The 18,625-nt window shown below is 41.3% G+C and overlaps 1 protein-coding gene and 1 non-coding gene across 2 annotated transcripts in view; one reads left to right on the top strand and one right to left on the bottom strand.

Annotated features, from left to right (window-relative positions):
- The window catches only part of ABCA13 (ATP binding cassette subfamily A member 13), a 461,928-nt gene that overhangs the window by 354,012 nt on the left and 89,291 nt on the right, over positions 1-18,625 (top strand). The window lies entirely within an intron of this gene.
- On the bottom strand, positions 7,707-7,930 carry LOC130045627 (small nucleolar RNA U3). Its single transcript, XR_008795595.1, has one exon. It is a non-coding gene; the product is annotated as a small nucleolar RNA U3 (small nucleolar RNA).

Genomic DNA, 18,625 nt, shown 5'->3' with positions numbered 1-18,625 from the left:
TCAGATGCATGCTTCGAGGACCTGATGGTACAAGCGTGAAAGATCAAGTACGACATCATTGGTCCGACTGAGACAAGTAGGCACCAATCTCATCATGCCATTTTCGACACTGGAGAAGAATTGTTCCTCGGAACATGCAATAAAAGAGGTGTCGGAGGCGTCGGTGTCCTTGTCAACACAAACTTGGCCATGAGCATTGATCCATTTGAATGCCTAACAACCCGAATCGGATGTTTACATTTGAATAGCTGTGGCACACTGCCAGCAGTTTCTATCTTCGTTGTCTATGCACCAACATCTAATTATGATGGAGAAATTGAGAAATTCTACATGGAGCTGGAGAAGTTCTATAAAGAAGACCACACCTTCTACAAGATCATTGTGGGTGATTTTACTGCCAAGATAGGACCAGGAAGATCAGTTGAAGAACTTCACATCAGGACCCATGGCCTAGAATGGAACGAACAGGGTGAGAGACTGTCTGAGTTCATCATGTTGACCAAGACCATTCATGGTAACTCTCAGTTCCAGAAGGCCGAATCTAAACGTTGGACAGGGGAGTCTCCCGGTGGACGATTCCACAGCGAAATAGATCACATCATATTCAATTGATGGTTTTGCCTGACCATGTCGCTGTTGTCCCAAAATTCCAAACGGGATCGGACCACCGTCTCCTTCATGCAAAATTCTACTTCACAGAGCAGGGATAAAGGGCTGCAAAGTTTAAAAAGAGAACTCCCAGAACGACTACCAACTGGGAGCTCTTTGGTACTATTGCAGCAACATGGGAAGATGCCATTGTTGACAACATTGACGAGGAATACGATTGACTGGTTCAGTACCTCCATGATTGTGTGAGGAACGCCAAGAGAGAAATAGCCACAAGAAAACGCCTGTCTTCGAAAACTCTTGAACTTATTTGCCAACATGGTTTGGCGCTTGCCTCAGGCAACCTCAAGTGAACATCCGAGCTTACAAAGCAGTGCAGAGATGCGATCAAGGAAGACCTCAAAGAGAGAAGAGCAGAAGTGCTTGTAGATGTGGCAGAAGTCAGGAAAAGTATTCGTAACACCCGCCTGTCCTTCGCCAACTACAAGACCAAAATGACTGCCCTCCGACGTCCTGATGAATCTATCACATCCTCCAGAACAGAAATGGAGAAGATTATCCATGACTTCTCCTCAAATCTCTTTGATAGCCATTGTCCACTTGCTGACATACCAAATTCCACAGGATGGTTATGTCCTTCCCAATGCTCTCCCTTCTGAAATCCAACATGCCATTTCGTCAGTAAAGAAATGAACAGCACCCGGCCCAGACAAGGTCAGACCTGAACACCTGAAGAACCTGCCGTCAGTACTCATCAATACACTGGCTCGGCTCTTCACACGCTACCCGTCTGAATGCAAGGTTCCGTCCCACTGGAAAACCAGCAGGACTGTACTACTGTTCAAGAAGGGAGACATTCATGACATTGGCAACTATCGCCTGATCTGCCTATTGTCTGTCATCTACAAGTTGTTCACTCGAATCATCCTAAATAGGATTGGCAGAACACTATTTTAAGTTATTTGGATAAATACTGTAAGAGGACTGGAGCAATAGCACAGCGGGTAGGGCATTTGCCTTGAACGTGGCCTACACAGCCAACCTGAGTTCGATTTCTCCGCCCCTCTTGGAGAGCCCGGCAAGCTACCAAGAGTTTCTCGCCTGCATGGCAAAGCCTGGCAAGCTACCCATAGCATATTCAATATGCCATACACAGTAACAAGTCTCACAATGTTACTGGGCCCACTTAAGAAAATTGATGAACAATGAAAGGACAGTGACATTGATAGTGACTGTAAGAGATTTAGATTCCAAACTTAATTCTCTAGGCTCTGAGGGCAAGCCAGGTTTTTACCATAAATTCCAGACTGAACCCCAGGTTGGTTCAGCTTGTCCTTCCTCATTGGGGTCCTCTCTCTTAAGTCATAATGGCTTACATAAAGACTGGCTTTTATTCTTTCTAGACTGTCTCATTTCAATGCCAGAGTAGCTTTGCTGCTCACCCCAGGTCTGTCCAAGTCTTTGGTGGGTCCCCCTTTTGGGGGTGTTAAGAACTATGACAACCAAAGCCTAATCCAGTAAATATGAGATTCCCAGTAGTAGATGTATTTTAGAGTGAGTCAACTGCCAAATATTAGGAGCACAGCATTAATGGTCTGTGTCGAAGCAAAAACATTGCTCTATAGTAAAATATGAAAAAGTTAAAGGGGAAATAGAAAAGCATATAATTCTCTACAAATACAAAGTCCAGAATCACCAGACAGTTTCACTTCATAAGTAACCAAACGACTCGGGGAATCTAGTAGCTAACACAAAGGAAAGTTTAAAGATATACTCAGGGGATTAAGAGTGCTCATAAGAGCACTGTAAGCTTCTCTGGGGGGAGGAAAGGGGAAATTCACTGATAAAGCCTAAAACACTTAGGTTTAATATCTACACACAACAGCAGAAAACATTAGCAAATCTGTGTTCTAGAGCTTCAGATTATTCAGTTATTAGATCATGGGAATGGCTGAAATCAGAGACTTAGAAGTAAAAACCATTTGAGAGTTTCCAACAACATTCAAGGAAAAGTGAAGAAACACTCTGGGATGTGAGGACTCCAAGCACGAGAAGAAGAATGAGGTCCCGTTTTTCTTTCCCCTTATTAAGTTGCTGTAATAAAAGGAAATAAAAATCAGCATCAAACTCAGTTTAGGCAAGTGTTCCATATCTCAGACAGGAAAGCATTGTACACACATAAAAGGATGCACATATAATGTTTTCAAAACCGACCAAACAGTATAAGGAGTATTGCAGAGAAAATTGGAATATAATAAAACTGACTAAATAAAGAAAACAAATGATAGTAATCAAAGTAAAAAGAAATAATATCAGAAGAAAACTTACAATATAAAATTAAAAAATAACTCTGGGAGAATAATTAATTAAAAAATAATTCACATAAAATTACTGAACTTTCACTTAATCACATAACTTGCCCTTAGTAGTCGATTTGCTCGAGCGGGTGCCAGTAACGTCTCCATTTGTCCCTGTTGTGTGCTAGTGTGGCCCAATGGCATCTGTTCACTCTGGGAACATGAAGAGCCTCAAACCGATCGTTCATGATCTTAACGAAGAAGTCTGACCATCTGGTAGGTGGGCGGCCACGCGGTCTTTTGACATCCCATGGAATCCAGTCAGTAACAGCTCTAGTCCAGTGGTCGTCTTTAAATCTCATTATGTGACCAGCCCATCAGATTTTTGACACCTTGGCAAACGAGACAGCATCCCTGATTCTTGATCATCGATGGATGTGGGAACTCCGGATTCTTTCTCTCATTTGAGTGAAACGTGATATTCCAACCATAGGTCTTTCAATTCTTCTTTGGGAGACCTCAATAGCATTCTCATCCTGTTTGCATAAGGCCCAGGTCTCTGAGGCATATGTTAATGCAGGAAGAACAGTGGAATCAAAGAGATGTACCCAGAGCCAGAGGTTCTTTGTCCTCTTAGTTATTTCTTCGACGTTCTTGAAGGCGTTGCAAGCCACTCTCTTCCTCCTGCGCAGCTCAGGTGCCAGGTCGTTTGTCATGTTGACTTCTGGACCTAGGAACACATAGCTGTTGCATTCAGAGATGGTCGTTCCGTTGAGAGCGAATGGGGCATCAGGAACGAGGCTGTTTCTCATAAACATTGTCTTCATAAGATGCAGCTGTAGTCCTACCTTTCCACACTCACGGTCAAAGTCGACCAGCATTTGTGCCGCTTGGGTGATATTTGGTGTTATTAAAACAATGTCATCAGCAAAGCGGAGGTGGTGTAGTGCCGACCATCTATCTTCACTCCCATTCCTTCCCATTCCAGTCGTCGCATGATGTTCTCAAGGGTGGCACTGAAGAGTTTCAGTGAAATGGTATCACCCTGCCGAACCCCTCTCTTGACATCAATGATTACTTCTTTGTAGAATGGTGAGATCCTGGTAGTGAATCCACAGTACAGCTCACGGAGGATCCTGATGTATTGGGCTTGAATGCCCTGATTGGCTAGGGCTTCAATGACGGCTTCCGTCTCAACAGAATCAAAGGCCTTCTTTAAATCAATGAACGTTAAACAGAGCAGCATCTTGAACTCCCAAGAAACCTCAATGAGCTTGGTTATTGTGTGGATATGGTCGATGGTGCTGAATCCTTTGCGGAACCCGGCTTGCTCTCATGGTTGTCCTTCATCTAGTATTCTGCCAATCCTATTTAGGATGACTCGAGTGAACAACTTGTAGACGAGTGAACAACTTGTAGATGACAGACAATAGGCAGATCGGGCGATAGTTGCCAATGTCATGGATGTCTCCCTTCTTGAACAGTAGTACGGTCCTGCTGGTTTTCCATTGGGGCGGAACCTTGCATTGAGACAGGTAGCGAGTGAAGAGCCGAGCCAGTGTATTGATGAGTACTGACAGTAGGTTCTTCAGGTGTTCAGGTCTGACCTTGTCTGGGCCGAGTGCTGTTCGTTTCTTTACTGACAAAATGGTGTGTTGGATTTCGGAAGGGAGAGCATTGGGAATGGCATATCCATCCTGTGGAAATTGGTATGTCGTCAAGTGGACACTACCTCCACTACCCAGCCGCCGCCACACTCCAGGACGCTTTCCGGATCCGTGTGCCCACTTTGTGGCCGCACGACACATCATAAGACACTAAATACCCATCTTCTGGAATTGTCGTACCATATTTGATAGGGTTCAAATATGGTAACACCTACGAGGGCGATTAGAGGTCGCCCCAAAAGCCTCTATCCCTCTCGGAAAGACTGGCAAGCTACCGAGAGTATTCCGCCCACATGGAAGAGCCTGGCAAGCTATCCGCTGTGTATTCGATATGCCAAAACCAGTAACTACAACTGGTCTCATTCACCTGACCCTGAAGGCTTCACCGACATGGCAGCACTGAGAAGGATGAGAAAGGAGAGGCCGACAAAATCTCAAGGCCAACCTAGGCTGCCACAACGAAGGAAGACAAAAATGATCGTCTGTACTTTCAATGCACGTACGCTAGCAGCAGATGCATCCATCGAGGACCTGATGGTACAAGCACGAATGATCAAGTACGACATCATTGGTCTGACTGAGACAAGAAGGCACGAATCTCACCATGCCGTTTTCGACACTGGAGAAGAATTTTTCCTCGGAACATGCGATAAAAGAAGTGTCGAAGGTGTCGGTGTCAACACACATTTGGCCATGAGCATTGATTCATTCGAATGCCCAACAACCCGAATCTGACGTTTACATTTGAATAGATGTGGCTCACTGCCTGCAGTTTCTGTCTTCATTGTCTACGCACCCACATCTCATTATGATGAAAGAGAAATTGAGAAGTTCCACATGGAGCTGGAGAAGTTCTATAAAGAAGACCACACCTTCTACAAGATCATTGTGGGTGATTTTACTGCCAAGATAGGACCAAGAAGATCAGCTGAAGAACTTCACATCGGGACCCATGGCCCAGAATGGAATGAACAGGGTGAGAGACTGTCTGAGTTCATCATGTCGACCAAGACCATCCATGGTAACTCACAGTTCCAGAAGGCAGAATCTAAATGTTGGACATGGGACTCTCCTGGTGGACGATTCCACAATGAAATAGACCACATCATATTCAATCAACGGTTTTGCCTGACCAATGTCACTGTTGTCCCAAAATTCCGAACGGGTTCGTACCACAGTCTCCTTCGTGCAAAATTCTACTTCACAGAGCGGGGAGAAAGGGCTGCAAAGTTTAAAAAGAGAACTCCCAGAACGACTACCAACTGGGAGCTCTTTGGCACTATTGCAGCAACATGGGAAGATGCCATTGTTGACAACATTGACGAGGAATACGATCGACTGGTACAGCACCTCCATGAATGTGTGAGGAATGCCAAGAGAGAAATAGCCACAAAAAAACGCCTGTCTTCGAAAACTCTTGAACTTATTCACCAATGTGGTTTGGCGCATGCCTCAGGCAACCGCAAGCTTACCTCCGAGCTCGCAAAGCAGAGCAGAGATGCGATCAAGGAAGACCTCAAAGATAGAAGAGCAGAAGTGCTGGTAGATGTAGCAGAAGCTGGGAAAGTATTCGTAACGCCCGCCTGTCCTTTGCCAACTACAGGACCAAGATGACTGCCCTCCGATGTCCTGATGGATCCATCACATCCTCCAGAATGGTAATGGAGAAGATTATCCATGACTTCTACTCAAATCTTTTCGATAGCCATACTGAACTTTAAGCTATGGAAATAAAAATAACAGGTAAATCAGATAAATTTTTAAATTCCAAAAATTAACATGTTAAAAGCTATATATAGCAAAAATAAATTACTATCAAATTAATGCTTATAGTTTGAAACAGTGTATACTATTAACATTTTGTTATAAATTTGTTATATATTGTAATTCATATTTAAATATATTTTTGTTATATAACGACTTACAATTTTGTTTTGTTATGCATTGATATTTTGTATGTTATTTATCTTTAACTAAAGGGTAGTTAGACTCTGCTCTATAACATTCTAGCTACTTAAAACTTCTCTTTTTGTTCAAGTTTTTTCCATGGTAGCTAGATAACATGCCCTGCATAATTCATTTTTTTAACTGACTGAGAAATTGTTTTGTAATTCAGATATAGTCTTTGTTGAGGAAGTTTCTATGCATGATTAAAGATGTTGTATGTTATTTTCTCTGTGATGGATGTGTTTCGTATATGAAAATTAGGTTTTATGATTGTGTTTCAAGGTGTTTCAATTTGTCTATCTCCTTGGTGGTTTTATCTAGCAATTCTATAATTTGTTGAAAGTTGGAATATTTGTTGAATGTCTTTGAAAGGGGAATGCTGACGTCCCTGACTATAATGGAGAATTTGTTTATTGTTCCTTGTAGCTGTATCTGTTTTTGCTGCATGCATTTTGAGACTCTGACCATTGACCCATGTACACTTGGGATAATTATGCATTTCTGTAATATTTATTTACTTATCATTATACTTACCACTATTTATCAATAAATGCTAGTTTATTTCTTTGCTGTGAAGTTTATCTGACAATTACCCCCTCTCAATCAACACACTGTCTCATTATTGTCAGGTAGAGCGGTAACTCTGCTCACCTCCAGATAAAAATAACTAATATAATGTATTTATGTCAGTGAGAGGTAAAAAAATTATTTTTTGATGTCTGCTGAAGGTATGTGAGATTAGGGTAGTTTTTCAGGTGTAGAAAGCTGAGGCAAGGTATGTATTGCCATAAGGATTTTCTTTTATTTAACGACCACAGTTTTCTGAATCTTTGTTTTCCTGGAACGTCCCTTGTCTGTCTCTTCTGCAGTTCCAATCTAGAGGCTTTGCAGTTCCTTCTTTGTAATCTCTCTGGACAGTAGAGAAACCAGAGAATGATGTTCTCACATCCCATTGACATAAACCCATACACATTTGGGATAATTATGCATTCCTGTAACATAAGGAATACATAATGAAAAGGCAGGGGCTACCTGCCTAAATGTTCCCTGTGCTGATTGTTTTCCTATGTCTAAAGGGATTTTGAACACATGTCTGACGGTATTGTGGCTACTTATTGGTGCAACTGGTGTCTCTTTTTGTTTTGTTTTGTTTTCTTTTCGTCATCTTCTTTTTTTCCCCACCAAAACCACTCAGCCTATATTCTCTGCCTCTCCCCCTTCAAAGGGAAGAGAAGAACAATCATCAATCAGTCAAGGCAGTTGCATAAGTAACATCTAGAACCAGCTTTCTGCTCAGGAGAGTGTACTCCAGCTCTTCGGAGTGTGGGGGGTGGGGTGTTCTGATGCTCTACACAATCAGATAAACTTCTCTAGCAAAGGACTATAGAAATAATCCCAGAAAGTAGTCTTGAGTGTCCCTTTTTATAACTTTGTAACCTCAAAAGCCAGTGACTGTAGGATAAATTAAGATGAGAAAAGTTCATTCACCATGAATATTGTACCTACTGAAGATTTTATTCATAAAGTAAAGAGAATTGAGATTTATTATGAAGGATGTGGCTCAAAATACTATTGTTCATATTGCAAACTATATGAACTATATTGCAAACTACAAGACCCTTAAAGAAAGAGTGAGCAAAAGGGAATGCCCTGCCACAGAGGCGAGGTGGGGTGAGGGGAATAGGGCGTGGGGGTGGGAGGGCTACTGGGATCACTGGTGGTGGGGAATGGGCACTGGTGGAGGGATCGTTGTATAACTGAAACCCAAGCATTAAAGTTTGTAAATCTACAACTGTACCTCATGGTGTTTCACCAATAAAAAAAATTCTATTGTTCAGATATTCTTCATAACAAGGAATTCCCCCAAACATTAATTAATATATTATCCAAAAGCAATATAAATTATTGATTATACAAAATAAATAAATGAACTCAGTACCAACTAAGCATATAGATTATGCAAATATTTGCATATGTGTGGTACAAAGTTCATGGAAAGTCATTCATGAATTAAAAATGTATAATAAAATTTTTAAATAAAAATTGAAATAATTACTATATTAAAAATGCTATTTATACTCTAAGTAGAAAAGGAAAGAGAAGGCTGGTAGTCACCTCAGCTTGGCTGTGCTTAGTTTGGGATAGAATTTTGGTTTAATTTTGTTCCCCCTTTTGTCTTTTTGAAAGCTAAAGCTGGTACATGTTACTCATCAACAATAATTATTAATCTTGATAGTGAGAAAATTTTTTCTAGGAGATATTAAAACTAGTAAAAGAGATAAAACCATCAAGATACTTTCCAGTCAGAAAAACACAGTTTTTTTTTTTCATAATACTCCACGGGGTTGAATTAACATCTTTAGTCTTTCATATCTTACTGATGACACATCTCGAGTTAATTAAAATAAGACAAATTTTTCACACATATTAATGCCAAGGCAAATCTCCCCTTTTGATTAAGATGCTTAGAGCCATCTGGGCATTAATATATGCAAATATATATTTCAGATGAGGAATGAACCCAAGGAGACTTTTTGAATAGGAGACAAGTAAAGTATCTTGTTATCATAATGAATTTTGGACAAAAGCACAGATGTGCATTTTTACAAATGACAAATATATGGAGTCTAGAAACCATAAAAGATGTTTCTAAAATGAGAAAACTAAATTAAAAATACTAATTTTATGCAGTTAAACATTGATGCCCACTAATTCTTAGAAAGAAATGCCAGAATATAAATGACAAGTGTAATAAAAGAAAATTACTCAAATGTACTCAAAATGTACATTTTCAAATGCCTATTCTAAAACCCTTTTGGGGTCTGGAATAAGCCTGGAATAAGCTCTTTCTAGTATGGTGCTGATGCTGTGGTGATGCTGATGCTGAAGAAAGGTCCTGGAAGAGATTTGTACCTTTTGCTAACATTATTAGAATATCCTATCACAATTCATTGGTTATCTCTTTCTGATCACAAATGAAACAATAGCTTTGACAAGCAAATTGCAGAGAATGCTTACAGCAATAAAGTGTTTACAAGAAAATCAAAGATTAAATGCTGTTTATCATGTGCTCACAGACAGTAGGAAAAACAAGGGTCCATGAAATAATAGATTTCACTATACTATAAAGTATTAATCAGCCTTAAATAAGCCACAAGAATTTCTGTCTGACTTTTTTTCAGTTGATCCTTACTCTAATGCTGACTTGATTTTTTCTGTTAGAACCATCCCAGAAACGTCATATTTGACAGAATTTCATGAGGCTCAGGAGCCCCCAATCTCATACCTGGATATTTGAAGGAGTTCTGTTGAAAATGTTATACTGTGTTTAATTATTTTTATACTTCCTTTTCCTTCATTATTGTTATTAAGATGACAAATAGCCACATCACAGTTGTAATGTTTGCAAGCATCACACACTTTAGTTGCAGTGCTTCCATGCATTCTGATCATAGAGTTTTCTTGAGGTTACAGCACACATGTGTTTGGTTTTAACATACTTGCTTGTATTCTCTTATATACATTCTCTGTCCCTCTCAGAGAGGCCAGAAATCTACCAAGAGTATCCTGCCTTGGAAGCTCCCTGTGGCATATTCAATATGCCAAAAACAGTAACAATAACGGGTCTCATTGCCCTGACCCCGAAAGAGTCTCCAGTATGGCAGCGTTGGGAAGGACGAGTAAGGAGAGGCTGCCAAAATCTAAAGGGTGGGATGAATGGAGATGTTACTGGTGCCCACTCAAGCAAATCAATGAACAACGGGATCACAGTGATACATGACAGTGATACATTTTTCCAGAAAACACTAAATACACACACACTCACACACACACACACACACACACACATACGCACATATGTTGTGGTGGTGTTACAGTTCCCATCAAAAGCCAATCACTTTAATTGCATTAATTCCATAAACATGACTAGAGAGCTAGAGAACATGCACTTTGTTAAGATTTCACATTTTGTGAATTCCAAATAGCAGGGCCACCAGACCATGCTTGGAAAAAGAAGGTAATAGGAGAATTTGCTGTCTTTATCTACAGCTCCTCTCCTGAGACTAATGAAATGTATCAGCTTCTCTGTTGCTATTATTGGAATTTTTCATTCTGTGTTAGCATTTAGTTGCCCCCACTCTGTGTTGTGAAGTATATATTTTTATGTGTCTTATGTGCTTATAGGAGATTGGATAAATGGATTAGAATTCTGGGAATCCATACTTTATTGTGTCAGGAACATATTTGCACAGGAACATTGCTGCATATCTTTTCTCTTGTTTAGGCTTTTGGGTAAAAATCATATGTCCAGTTGGGATTGTTTTCAATGTATTCTTTTTCAAATGTTGAAGTTAAGTCAATTTTCAAACAAAAGCACATTTTACATAAAATTATATCTAAATATTAATTTAAAAAATCAGAGCATCCAAATTGAAGGTTCGTACATTTGGTGACACCTAGCCAGGGAAACAGTCAATCATTTATTGATATAGACCATATATATGCTTGTCTTATACACCTGAAGTATAATACAAATTTATGATATGTGTGAAAATTAAGCCAATCATGATTCAATCAATCACAGATTGTACATATGTAAGAGTATATTTTTTCAATCTTCATGGTCTAAAGTAAGAATATGCATTTATATCTCATACTTGAAATTAAGTCAGAATTAGGGAATTTTATAATTTATTATTGAAATCTTCCAAATGAGATTGTAATTTTTCACTATTTTTTTTCAATTGTCATTGAGGTATCAAGATTTGCAACACTGTAAATAATATAATGGACTGGAGCGATAGCACAACGGTAGTGTGTTTGCCTTGCACGCAGCCAGCATGGCCGACCCGAGTTCGATTCCTCCGCCCTTCTCGGAAAGCCCGGCAAGCTACTGAGAGTATCTCGCCCGCACGGCAGAGCCTGGCAAGCTACCTGGGATGTATTCGATATGCCAAACACAGTAACAACAAAAGTCTCCAATGGAGACGTTATTGGGCCCGCTAGAGCAAATTGATGAACAATGGGAGGACAGTGATACAGTGAAATAATCTAATACCATGCATATTAAAAATCTCTTTATAACTTATCAATGGAAACACAAATCAAAACAATAAAGAGATATCTCTCTGTATCAGTAATATTATGTCAGAGCAAAAAATTATTTTTTTCCTATTAAGAAACAACTGGTTCTAGTGTAGATGTGGAGGAAAGGAGCGCCATCCGTTCTGGATGGGAATGACTACTGACTCATTCTCTCTGCAAAACATCATGGACTATTGCAAGAATAAGGATTGAACTTCTTTACAACCAGAAATTCCACTCTTGGCATATACTGCAAGGCCCCCAAACTCCTTTTCACTGAAGAACAAACAAGGCAAGGACAGGGTCTCCAGCTCCACTTCTTTTCCTCTATGTTGATACTTCCTTTGAAAACGGAGATGTATGGTTTGTTTAATATGAAAATGGATTATGCAGCCTGCGTTTAAAGCTTAGATTCCTGGTGCATCCCAGACTGCCAAACTTGGGAAAGTTTATCTAATATCTTTAAGGCACAGGTGCCACTACTACTTGCTGACTGAAGATAAAACCAAAACACTGCTATTTTGAATATGAATTATTTTTAATGGATTTATGCAAAGTTTTAGTGTCCTGAATAACATATAACAAACACATGCAGAGTTTCACTACCAATCATTCTCTTTATTCTCAAGGCTGTGGGACTCAGGGCCTAATCACTGCATCTCCCTTCCTACTACACGCCTGTGTCTTTATGCAAGGAGGTGTTCAAAAAGTTAACATCATTAAAACAGATGTGAAAAAGGGAATTGTAATACAGAAGGAGTTAGGTTAAGATGTCTGAGAGAAAAGGTGAAAAATCCCTAAGACTGTGGGAAATGATTAGTAATTTGGTGTCTCAAATATTTTACCATGATTTGGAACTTTATTGTGACAAATATATGTATCTAGATATATTGGAACTTTTGCTTCTTTTCAAAAAATGTTCCAATTCTGGGTTGGGAGATAGTCTAAAAGTTAGGGCACATTCATATTTTTTTCTTTTTGGGTAACACCCGGGAATGCACAGGAAGTACTCATGGCGGTGTTCGGGAGATCCTATGGGATGCTGGGAATCGAACTTCGGTCTCCGCATGCAAGGCAAACACCCTCCCTGCTGTGCTATCGCTCCAGTCCCTAGGGCACATTTATAACATGCACCTAATTCCAGTTAGATCCCCAGGACCACAAGCTCTCTGAGAATAGTAGAGTGCAACACTGGGGACCTCCCACACACCCCCAGGAACTGGAGGTCCCTGAGCATACCTGATACTTGTCTCTACACTCAACACTGTGGAACCCAGTAGGATAGTCTTTAAATCTTGATATTGAACCATTGGCAGTTAACTGAGAATAACCTGTCAGGCCCTGGGCTTCCTGAACACTACTTGAAAGGCTCATTGCTAAAAAAAAATCTTAATTTTCTTAAAAAAATAATCACCAGGAATTACAAAGTTATTAACAATTGGGTTTTAGGCATACACTGTTTTGACATTAGTCCCTTCACCAGTGTCCACTTCCCTCCATCAATGTCCCACCCCCATTGCCTCCCATCCACCAGTCCTCCTGGATGAGAGTTTTTTTTTGGTTTGAGGTGTGTTTTCTGTGTTTTGTTTTTATAAAATAAATTTTGACACTGTGGTTTACAGTACTGTTGCTGAAAAGATTTCAGGCATAGCTTTTGACACCCTTCAACTCTTCCTCCTCCTCCTTCTCCTCCTCCTCCTCCTGGCTGAACACCTCCCTCCACTACAGTTATAGCCCCATCCCTATACAGGTGTCATCCTCCTAATGAAGCCCACTTTTCACGTCCTTTGTTTTAATTGCCTGTGGAAATTTGTTATTCCAAAATTATGTTTATTTATATCCCTTTTGTACATTTGTATCTCTTCCCTTGATTAATTCACTGAGCATGATATTCCCCAGATCCATCTACGTAACATCAAGTTGCATTATTTATCTTTGCTTATGGCCAAATGATATTACATCGTGTGCATGTACTATGGTTTTTTAATCTGCTTATCTATTTTTGGAAAAGGGTTGTTTCCCGCTTTGGGCTATAATGGACAGCGCTGCAAGTAAATAGGGAGGCAAATGAGCTTGTTGAGGAAGAGAAGATGCCATGAGGAAGAGAAAACATATAAAAGGTAGTATAAATTAGAATAATTCAGAGAAATGAGATGGAATGGAGGTTGAAATGGATGTAACAGAAGTTTGAAAATTTTTGGCTATGTGAGGTGCAGAAGAGTGGTAGATAAAGGTGCTTGTAATTTTGCATCTGTTGACTAGAAAGGTGATGGGTATACTAACACTGATGAGGAAGTTGAGACAGGGTAGTGATAGATTCGATTTTGATTTAAATTTTGACCATCACTTATAGGGCATATGGGAGAAGATGCAAGGGAAAAGTACATAATAATCAAGAGAGAATTTAGAGAACTTAGAGAACCAAGTAAAAATAAAGACATAAGAAGAGCAAAGAATGGGACTCTACCTACATTTTTTCTAGGTATGAGAGAAATTCAGCTATTGAGGGTACTTTGATTTACCCTACCTTGGTGGTCTGTGGAAAAGTCTCTGGAGTACCAACAAATTCAAGTTCAAAGGTATCAATGAGACTTATTTATTTATAGGCTCAAGATCCCAGGAAATTCTCATTTCTGACTGTTTTTCAAGCTTTCTTAGACTTTATGATGTTTAACACTTTACTAGAGTTTCACTGATTACTGAAGAAAACACTAACACATAAATACATTATCTCTCTCTATATATATAGTTATACCAATATACTCTCTCTCTCTCTATATATATATATCTATATAACACGAGAGATAAGTGGGGTGGACACATATTTTTGCCTCCTTCTTTTGAAATTTGAACATATCACCTACTGGCACATTGATGAGTTAATCAATTGTAAAATTTCTTTAAGCTTCAATTTATTTCCAGATTTTTGCTGATTCTTCATTACTAAAGTATGCTTACAAAATAACTGACTGGAAAATTGATCTTGGTTTCCATCCCTCTGTCCTCCACAATTTTTTTCTTGCTCACAAATGCCTATATTGGATGGTCAAAAGTTAAATCAAAATCAAAATCTATTCTTTTTTTTTAATTTTTTTTATTTTTTTTATTTATTGAATCACTGTGGGAAAGGTTACAAAGCTTTCAGGTTTATGTCTCAGTCATGCAAATATCAAACACATTTCCCTTTACCAATACTTATTTTTTACCATGAAGAACCCCAATAAAACCCCACCCCCCACCCCTCCCCGTCCTTGTGAGGCAGATGAATTCTAGTTAACACTCTATCTGCTTTGATTAGATTCATTGTTTCAATAAAAGATTCACCACTATTATTTAGAGTTTACCCCCCCCCCAAATCAGACATGCTGAAAAAGCATTGTGAAGTGATTTGCTTTCTACAGCTGGGTTCAAGAATTAAATGTTGGTTTTGGATTTCTACTATTTTACCTATTGACCCTGGAAGTATTTCTACTGAAAGTCAGATAGTTAAGAAATTGGTTTCTGTGTTCTGGAGTCGTGGCCGTGCTGGAGAGCCGCTCGCGGGGGGCAACCGGTGGCCTCGGTAGGGCGTGAAGGGCGGAGCAAAACGCCCCCCTTCCCATGAGGTTTTAGTCGCCCCCACACTCCCGGCTCATACCTGCTGTCCACAAGGCTCCCATGTGGCCGCCATCTTTCTTTCCAGAGAGGAGAGGGCGAATGGGGCAACACCCTTTCCCCTCCGGCAGACTTGATGGGCTGGATCAACGCATAGTCCGTTCACTTTTCTGCTCCAAGCTGCTGGGTTCTGCATTAAGTCCTTGTGCTTCTGGGGCCATGGCCATGCTGGAGAGCCGCTCGTGGGGGGCGACTTGTGACCTCGGTAGGGCGTGAAGGATGGACCGGAACGCCCCCCGACCCATGAGGTTTTAGTCGCCCCCACTCCCCCGGCTCATACCTGCTGTCCACAAGGCTCCCATGTGGCCGCCATCTTTCTTTCCAGAGAGGAGAGGGCGAATGGGGCAACACCCTTTCCCCTCCGGCAGACTTGATGGGCTGGATCAACGCATAGTCCGTTCACTTTTCTGCTCCAAGCTGCTGGGTTCTGCATTAAGTCCTTGTGCTTCTGGGGCCGTGGCTGTGCTGGAGAGCCGCTCGTGGGGGGTGACTGGTGACCTCGGTAGGGCGTGAAGGACGGACCAGAACGCCCCCCTTCCCATGAGGTTTTAGTCGCCCCCACTCCCCCGGCTCATACCTGCTGTCCACAAGGCTCCCATGTGGCCGCCATCTTTCTTTCCAGAGAGGAGAGGGCGAATGGGGCAACACCCTTTCCCCTCCGGCAGACTTGATGGGCTGGATCAACGCATAGTCCGTTCACTTTTCTGCTCCAAGCTGCTGGGTTCTGCATTAAGTCCTTGTGCTTCTGGGGCCGTGGCTGTGCTGGAGAGCCGCTCGTGGGGGGTGACTGGTGACCTCGGTAGGGCGTGAAGGACGGACCGGAACGCCCCCCTTCCCATGAGGTTTTAGTCGCCCCCACAGCCCCGGCTCATACCTACTGTCCACAAGGCTCCCATGTGGCCGCCATCTTTCTTTCCAGAGGGAGGAGGGCGGAAGGGAGCAACACCCTTTCCCCTCTGGGCAGAAATGATTGCCTGGATTAACGCATAGTCCTTTCACTTTTCTGCTCCAAGCTGCTGGGTTCTGCATTAAGCCCTTGTGCTTCTGGGGCTGTGGCCGTGCTGGAGAGCCGCTCGTGGGGGGCAACTGGTGACCTCGGTAGGGCGTGAAGGACGGACCAGAACGCCCCCCTTCCCATGAGGTTTTAGTCGCCCCCACACCCCCGGCTCATACCTGCTGTCCACAAGGCTCCCATGCGGCCACCATCCTTCTTTCCAGAGAAGAGAGGGCGAATGGGGCAACACCCTTTCCCCTCCGGCAGACTTGATGGCCTGGATTAACGCATAGTCCTTTCACTTTTCTGCTCTAAGCTGCTGGGTTCTGCATTAAGTCCTTGTGTTTCTGGGGCTGTGGCCGTGCTCCAAACTTAACTCTGACTTTCAGGGAGAAAGATTGGGTGGTTTACTTCTCATTGATCACTTTGTATATAGAGAGATGTCGCGCGGCTGTGTAAGCGGCCGCGCGGTTTTGAGGAAAAGTCCTAGTTCCCGCATACTCGAGCTGTGCTTGTAGAGGCTTCTGGTCACCGAGGTTCCATCTGGGGGAGGCGGGATACGGCACCTACTCCATCTGGAACTTGCGGGTGATCTCGGCTCTTTTTGGAACCTGTTTTTTCTTTTTTTTTTTTCCTCCGGGATCCCGCACCCTCCATGTGTTCCTTCTCTTATCTCAAAATCTATTCTTACCCTGCCTAAATTTCCTTATAATTGTTAGTATCCACATCATCTTTCGAGCCTACAGACTTTAATCATTCATATGTTTGGAATTTACCCTGTCTAATGAACTACCACTTTAAGGGAGGGGGGTGGGGAATGATGTTTTCATGCTGCCTCTTGCCCTTGGAACATGTTTATTTTCTTTTTTTGTGTGTGTAGGAGAGATTTTTGAGTCACCTGCACCTTGCTTAGGAGTTACTACTGACTCTATATTTTAGGAATTACTGCTGGTGATGCTCAGAGGGCCATATGGGATGCCAGGGATCTAACCCAGGACAGCCACGTGGAAGACAAACATCATACCCACTGTACTATGGCTCCTACCTGGGGCTTGTTTGTTTTCTTGAGTTAATTAATTCCAATGTTTTTCTATATCCATAAAGTAGTATGACTCTCACATGTATTGTATCTATGTGTTGATACATACCTTCAACAGCTCCTGGTGGGACAACTTTGGCAGGATTACTTACTTTTATAGTGAACTCCTAAAGCCCATTAGCTTCAATAGAATCCATTGATAATGTTGGTTGATAGTATATAGGTCTTTTAAAGTTTATTTTCCCCTTACAGTGCGGTTTACAGAGTTGTTCATTATGATTTGTTACAGACATTAAATATTCCAACACCAATTAAACCAACATTATACCTTCTCACCACCATCATTTCCAATTTTCCTAACCATTCCTTAAGGCTGCCTACATAAAGGCCCTCAATAATTTACTTTATATTGCTTGTCATAAATAATTTGCTAAAAGAATGATCAAAAAATGTTTCCTTAGAAGAAATTTAGTGAAAATTGTTATATCTCACCATGTAGTCATTAAGCTCTTGTAAAATCTTAATCTTAATAAAAGATTACTAAAATGTTGTTATAGGTTAAGCTTTCTGTATTTATATTTTTCATTGAGTTTGGTTGTCTTCTATATGACATCACATCCAATCTGGTGTGCTACTCCTGGATTATCAGTTTGTAGAGTTTGAGATGTTGAATGTGGCTGCACAATGCGGGAAGTTCAAATTTTTTAACAGGGTGATACAGCTAGAGTTAAGTTTTTAACTGGGTGCAGCTTTGGGGCATTGTGACTGCTGGGCCTTCTGAAAGTATGGGGAGCTTATCCCCAACTCTGTGAAAGACTGAAGATTTCAGTCACAAAACCTGCATACCAGAGTTTTTCAACAAATTTATTTCTGAATGAGAATCATCTGAGCAGAGGAATCTGGCCCGGTGTATGAAGGTGATTGTGGAGTGTGGAGGTTTTTGGCTGCTAGGGCTCTGTTGGCGAGTGCATGGGGCTAATTTTTCCCACTCTGGGTTGCCACAGATAACGGCCTTGTGCAGGGTCTGGAAGAATCTATGCAACTTATTCATTTCTTTTGAGATTTATTTGGGAGTTTCCAATAGTGTGGCTGGAGCAATAGTAAAGAGGGTAGGGCATTTGCCTTGCACAGGGCTGACCCAAGTTCGATTCTGCTGTTCTTTTTGGAGATTCCGGCAAGCTACCGAGGGTATCCCAGCCGCACAGCAGAGCCTGGCAAGCTCTCTGTGGCATATCCAATATGCCAAAAACAGTAACAACAAGTCTCACAATGGAGATTTTACTGATGCCCACTCAACCAAATCAATGAACAACAGGACTACAGTGCTACAGTG

This window comes from Sorex fumeus, unplaced genomic scaffold (genome assembly GCF_029834395.1).
Source record: "Sorex fumeus unplaced genomic scaffold, SorFum_2.1 ptg000128l, whole genome shotgun sequence".
Lineage (NCBI taxonomy): Eukaryota > Metazoa > Chordata > Mammalia > Eulipotyphla > Soricidae > Sorex > Sorex fumeus.
Note: the sequence above shows the minus strand (reverse complement) of the source record. Positions and strands in the feature narration are given on the sequence as shown.